Source organism: Cyprinus carpio, chromosome B5 (genome assembly GCF_018340385.1).
Source record: "Cyprinus carpio isolate SPL01 chromosome B5, ASM1834038v1, whole genome shotgun sequence".
In the NCBI taxonomy this organism is placed as follows: Eukaryota; Metazoa; Chordata; class Actinopteri; order Cypriniformes; family Cyprinidae; genus Cyprinus; species Cyprinus carpio.
In genome coordinates, this window is record NC_056601.1 from 26,806,156 (window position 1) to 26,813,296 (window position 7,141).

The following is a 7,141-nucleotide window of genomic DNA, read 5'->3' on the forward strand; positions in this document are numbered from 1 at the left end:
AAATAGGTAATCGCTCATCAAGACTAACCTTGTATTCAGTTAAAAAGAATAGAATTTATTCTTCTAAGATAAAGCCTAAGGGTAAGGGAATGTTCAGCTCAATTAGGAAAAATGGATAGCTCACTAATTCTGAAAAACATATGCATACATTTCATCAACAGAAACTCAACAGAAATCTCAGACACTGTTCTGAGATCAGTGTGAAATGCAAACAGCTACTGTATTTTTATTTATTTATTTCACTTGGTTGAGTGTACCTTCAAGGTTTAAATGGAGAATAATATATGCGACCCTGGACCACAAAACCAGTCTTAAGTTTTTAAATAAGCTTTCCATTGATGTATGGTTTATTAGGATCGGACAATATTTGGCTGAGATACAACTATCTGAAAATCTGGAACCTGAGGGTGCAAAAAAATCTAAATACTGAGAAAATCGCCTTTGAAGTTGTCCAAATGAATTCTTAACAATGCATATTACTAATCAAAAATTAAGTTTTGATATATTTATGGTAGGAATTTTACAAAATATCTTCATGGAACATGATCTTTACTTGGCATATGATTTTTGGCATAAAAGAAAAATTGATAATTTTGACCCATACAATGTTTTTTTGGCTATTGCTACAAATATACCCCGGCAACTTAAGACTGGTTTTGTGGTCCAGGGTCACATATCTCTTAATCACATAAACTAGTGCATTTTCTATCTTTATAGTAAATTACTTATCTTTAACCAACTCAAGCCATTTTTACAAATAAGCGAACTAAAATTTTGATTAATTTTACATATGTATTTTTGTAAAATTGCTAAATTATTGTTGTAGACCCTTAAAAGAGAAAATCAAAGTGCGAACGAATTGCCAGCATCTGTGTCTGACCATTGTTACCATGGTTTCCCCTCAGGCTATGTCATGAGTTTTGATGTAAAATTTGTTCTTCTACGCAAGAGAAACATCATCATGTACTGAAAGTCATACAATGAGTTACAATCTTTGGATGGATCGACATAAGCCATGATTCTCAACTCAATACGGAATCTTGTTAGCTCTTTCATGTCCTGACTTTTAGTTCTAGAATTTTAGTTTTAATGCCTATTGTTTTTTTCTTTCTTTCTTTAGTAACATATTAATGCACATATTTAAATGATACCAATAAACAGTGTAATCTATTTTGGAAAATCATGAGAAACCAATATAAACAGCCCTAAAGTAAAATCACTCCTCCTACTGGTTAGGCCCAGAACATCAGAATAAATAAAGAATTATTGCCAGGCATGTTTGCATAATTAAAACCCCAGAATCTACATTATATAAAAATAATAAGTTACACAATATCAGTTCAGGACGGAGTGCTGTTGACCATTCTATAGTCAAGAATTTCCTCAAACCATGTGAAGGCCTCCTGATGCAGGATACCAAGCAATAAAAAACTGAATAATCAAACTGATGATCATTAAGATATGCAATATCATAGCACATGACAGGCAGAAATGTAAGTGTTGCAACTACATCATAAAGAAAGCAAAGCCAAAAGGTCAAATGCATAAAATATGAATACCCTCCCCTACCGTCAATAATACTACATTGCATAAGAATGCTTATTTGGACATTTGTCTGAACTGAGATACCATAAGGTAATAATGTCAGTTCCTGCCAGTGTTTGGCTCAAACTTTATGCACATTCACCCTCATATATTACATGTGTTTCTATAATGTATAACTGGCATCAGTACTCTATCTAGGTAATGCCGTTAATATGGACATGTGCATTTGCTCTATTTTATTTTCTTGTTCTCCTGTTTTAGCCACAGTTGAAATTTTTAGCTATCATTACGGTTTACCCTTGGACTTTGATGAAATGCAACACGTGTTGTACTGAAATAAACAGCATTGTCTGATCATAAGAGGAATTAACTGACTCTGACCTTGACATTTAATTACATTAGTGAAGGTCACCATCCAAACTAGTGAGATGGTTAAGATATCCCTATAATCTGACTTAGTTACCTCTAGTCTAATGGTACAGCAAACAGTATAACAGTAAACAATGCTATCAAGTACCGATTTAAGAATAATTACAATGGCCCTTCCACTGTGACAAATCATCTTACAAAATTATTTTAATTCTGTAGACCTGTAATTGTTTAATTTTAATTTAGCATTGTTAAAGCATCATTCTGTCAAATAATCAACTGCAAACCAACTGACAAACTCTTTAAAAGTGTCTCGCAGTGGCATGTGAGCATTACGTTTGAAGCACTAAGAGGGTTTGATGTTTCCAAAATAAACAGCACACAATGCCTCCTTTTGATCTACGAATACCAATATTCCTAAGATCGTGATTCATTTGTTGTTTTTTGGTCCCATTTATCATTTCTATCTCACCAAAAATAGACAAAAGAATATGTTTAACATTTCTTTAAAACTTTAGTAGACATTAAGAATAGGAATATAAATTCATATTAACCCTAAGACACACTAACCCTAAGTCTATATGCAATAATATCGCATCTATCACAAGCAACATAAATGATTAAATAAATTAAATAAAATCATGCACAGAAATTAAACAACTTTGATGTATCATCAAACATTTACGAACAATATTCAAAAGTGATGGGGCATGAATGTTTAAAAAAAGTGTATGAAAACATGATCACGACGTCTTATACTGCACAATAATGGTTAAACTCAATAAGCTGATCGTTACATAAGCAACAATCAATATACACCTTGGATCAATAATCACACCAATAAACAAATTATTCTTTAGTGCAAACAAATAAGTAAAAAAAAAAAATAAAAATAAAAAAAAACCTTAGAAAGATAAGCTAAACAAAAATACAAACTTACATATTATTATCACTGTTGGGAAAAGCTCCCACAGAAACACATTCTGTTCTAAAACTAGAGTGCTCTTAGTTAAGGTTTATATGATATCACTTACTAACAATACCTTATTGTAGTATCTCAAATCTTCAAGAAACATAAAGCCACAGAATGTACAACTCTCACTGGTTCGTCTAGGTACATAGTAACATCTTAAACGTTCATCTCTTTACAGACAAAAGTGTAACATATTTCCAAGCATCACATAACTGACGTAGCTAGAGCTATGAGCTACACTTTTCATTACTGAAAAGTAATGAGAAGAAATCTCGTTTAATAGCTAAACTATAGTGCAATAACACGTGAAAACCAATTGCAGGAGGCACGGACACATACAGGGATATAGTGCGACTGTTGTGACTTCCAAAATATGTATTTGTATTTGAAATACATTCATATAGCCTACAACTAAAACGTTTATTTTCGGTTTTGGTATACACAGCCCCAAACTAACATAAAACATACTTCTCAAGGTCTTGTTCACACATAAAGCAACTTTAAAGTCGGTAAAGCTGACAGACTAACACCCTTCACGCAGCCAAGGCCCTCCTCCCTATCCTAACTACTGTCCAAATCAGCCATAAAACTACACACGTTTTTAATTGATACACATTCAGTACGCGAATTAAAAACAGATTCCAACTGAATTAAACAGGTGCATAAGAATAAGAATAGAAGAAGTGTTCGAATGTAGGCTATGCGGAGCAGTCTTGTAATAGGCTACGTGTGGGGAAAAAGCTTGATTCACAGACTAATATACTAACTTGTATTTTCCTTAAATGTGCTGACTAAAATGAAAACCTAAATTGCTATAAATATAGAAAGAGTTAACTTACTCGACGTTGCCCTCCCTGTAGACTCACGAAGAATTTTACAAAACAGTTGGAGGCCGGTATCAGATAAAAAAAAAAAGTCCAGTGAAAAAAGAAAAGAAAAAAAAACACAGAAAATATTGTTTCTAGCCTATATATTTGTAATAATATTTTAAGTTAAAACTGACTTGAGAATGTTATAATATTTTATTATGATTTATAGACTGCCTGACGTTACCTAATGCATGCCGCTATACCTACATCACTCTTTAATAAAGGCGTAAAAACTGTCTGAAACAAAGAAATACACAGGGAGAGATGAAAGTTTTCAACGTAAAACTGACGACATTTAACATGGATTGGAGCAATGAATTAAATGGATTGAGGCAAAAAGAGGTTATTTAGACATCTACAGGTTTAGAAGACGACTGGCTAACAGCAAAGCTAGCAACAAATACATTAACGCAGAGCAGCACAGGGTTAACAGAACAGAGGTCATGATGTATTTAATAATAATTCCATATACGCCAGCACTTCACTTAAAAAAATCCTTAACGTTTTATAAAGTAATATTTGACCGTTAAAATATTATTTGTGTTTTTATCAATAAGTGAAGGGATACAGTCAAACTTCCAAGGCCGCACTGCCAATCGTCTGAGAGACTGGCGCTCAGCAAAAAAATAAATAAATAAAAGGTGCTAACAAACATAAACATTGCTAAACAAGTTTACTGTATTTTGTTTATATCGTAAAATAACAAGGTTTCCTTCTTTCAGCTCATTCGTTGAGATAAAACATTCCAAAAATCAAAGTAATAGAATCTCCCCACAAAAATGACAGCCTTTTTTATGTCATTTGCTATAAATAAACAGATTATATAAGACAGACGTTTTATAATACAGCGTCGGGAAACAGAGGGCATATGATAAATTTATGAAAAAATGTGTCTGGGGTGTTTTTTCCACTACGGGCCAATGCCATGGTTCCCATACCCGCCGTCTCGTACTACAGAGAGATAACAATACTATCAGCGCTGTGATCGGACCGCTGCTTGAAGGCCCCGTTACCTCCAAAAACTGAAGACCAGCCGCTCTATGTTTTGCCATATTAAGTTTTTGTGTGTGTGTGTTAAAATGGCCGAGTGATTTATTGTTTGCTTAGCCTACAAACGCGTGCGTTATAGGCAACAAGCTGGCACTTCACAACACGGAGTCAAAAAGAGGTCATTCAGTAAGTACAGGCATTAGAATACGGAACAGATGGCTATTTATCTTGTGTAACTAAAACTACATTTCGGCTTCTTTACGTACTTGGAGCGAGGGCTAAAATTCCGGTCACTTTGGTTAGGCTGCGTATCCTAATTTAATGATGACAAATAACGGACATGTTAAAGCGCCCGATACACTCCCTACAAAACTCCATAGTTTCTATAGAATTTGTCCGAGCTGCTAAGAACGTCTACACAAAACAACAACAACATACACAACAAATATGTTTGTCTCAGATATCCCGAGACCGGAGGCTAGCGCGCAAATCTGCCGGGGTCAATAAAATATTAGCAATAGCCCGGAAAATACTGGGATTCCAGATAAGCGGCTGAAATGTTTAAATCGTCATTTCTATCTTGTCTGTTCCTCTAGCTGAACAGAGCATTTTGTATCGTAGCCCTGACTGTCTTTAATCGCTCATTCTTGACACTTAACACACGGTTAGAGCGGTGTTATTCTATCAAATATTTTGGTCCGACGTAGGGAAGTCCCTAGCGGCTCTGTTGAGTCGTATTGTGCTTTTCGTGTCATGGTTCACAGTAACGTCTAACACTTCGCAAAATAAAAATAATACAACTTACAAAAACTACCGACAAAGTCTTCATAGCCTGCCAACTGTTAAACTACCAGAAGATCAGTGATCAAGCAAGGAATTATATGGTCATTTTACCTGAGACGTCACTTCAGGCAACCACGAGTCTTTTTTGTTTAATATCAGACAAACACTGGCTGTTTTGAGAGAACTCAGCCTACAGATCCTATAATCCGGGGTGGCAATTCTTTTACAACTAAATGTAATTTCACAAGTTTTCTGTATCTTCTTCAAAGCTGGTTTATGTATAAGATAGTGATGAACAAGGGCTAAAGTCTTGGATTTGAGCTATTAGTATATGCTTCATGCTTAAGTTTATTTTTTTCATCTTATATCAAGGGAATGACTGTTATTACTTTTATAAATAGGCTAACATAAATAATATAAGTACCCTCCCCCTCCCTTCCCTCTCCCCATTTCTTACCTGCTGCTTTAAGGGTCTTTCTTCTCCAGTGGCTACAGCGCTTCACAGCTTCCCCGGTTTTCCCCAGGCAAGGACTGAGTTTATTAATATTGTCCCTTACTTTGTTTCATTTCTCACTTCCATCTTCTTTCATCTCATCAATAAACACACGCTGCAGCCTACCTTCGGAGAGGACATCACGCAGCTCACTCGTGCCCTCCCATTTTTTCACTATTCGTGGAAGATTTTGGGCAGCCACGCCTTTCTACTGGCGATTGGAACAGAATGGACTTTCTTGAAGCACGTAGGTTGTGATATAAATCGTTCAACATGACTTTACCCCAATCGGTGAGCCGCACGCCCTCCCTTCCGCGCGGCGAGGAACGTTGAAACTGGCTCCATTGTGGCTCTGAAAGTGATACTATTCTGCCTTATCGCAATTGTTGTGTTTGAACCAGCATGGACACTGTGCATCCTCAGTTTCTTAATTATCGGTCACTGTACAAGTGCACCGTTTTCCGTTAAGTATTTCGATGCGCTTGCTGTGGTCCCCTTTTGAGGAGTTTCTGTTTGTACGCGCTGCTTCTTGAGCATAAAAAATGAATACATTGCAAAGACATTGATGTTATTTGGTGTTATGAGCGCGAATTAAACTCCCTGAAATCTATGTCCCATCCTCGATCAAAAAGGCCAGTCATCCGAGAATCCTGCATGTTAATCATTTATAGATAGCCTACTTTAGATTGGTTAGGGACGATGTCAATAAATTTCTCAAAATCATATCTGGTCCCACATTGGACGATGACGCTGCCTGTCAGTTGGAAGACCAACAAGCTAGATTGTTCACCGTGCCTTTTACTTTCTACGCATTTCTATTTTCTCATTTATTTATTTTTTAACGTCCCTAGCTGACCTCAAGGAAACGTAAGGAGAGTTGCTGACGGTAATGCTGGCCAATCAGATCGTGAAAAGTGACACCGAACTTTTTTCTTCACCAATACGTTCACTGAGCCGTTGTGACTGACACAAAATAATGCGATGGTGGCTCACGAGTCCCCAGCTACACTGAGCACCCCCTCCCCCCGACTCCCCCCAGTCTAGACAATGACAGGTGTGTGCGTGCGCGCGCGCGGTCGTCTGTAGTCTAGACGAGGAATAATCAACCTTCGAGCCTAA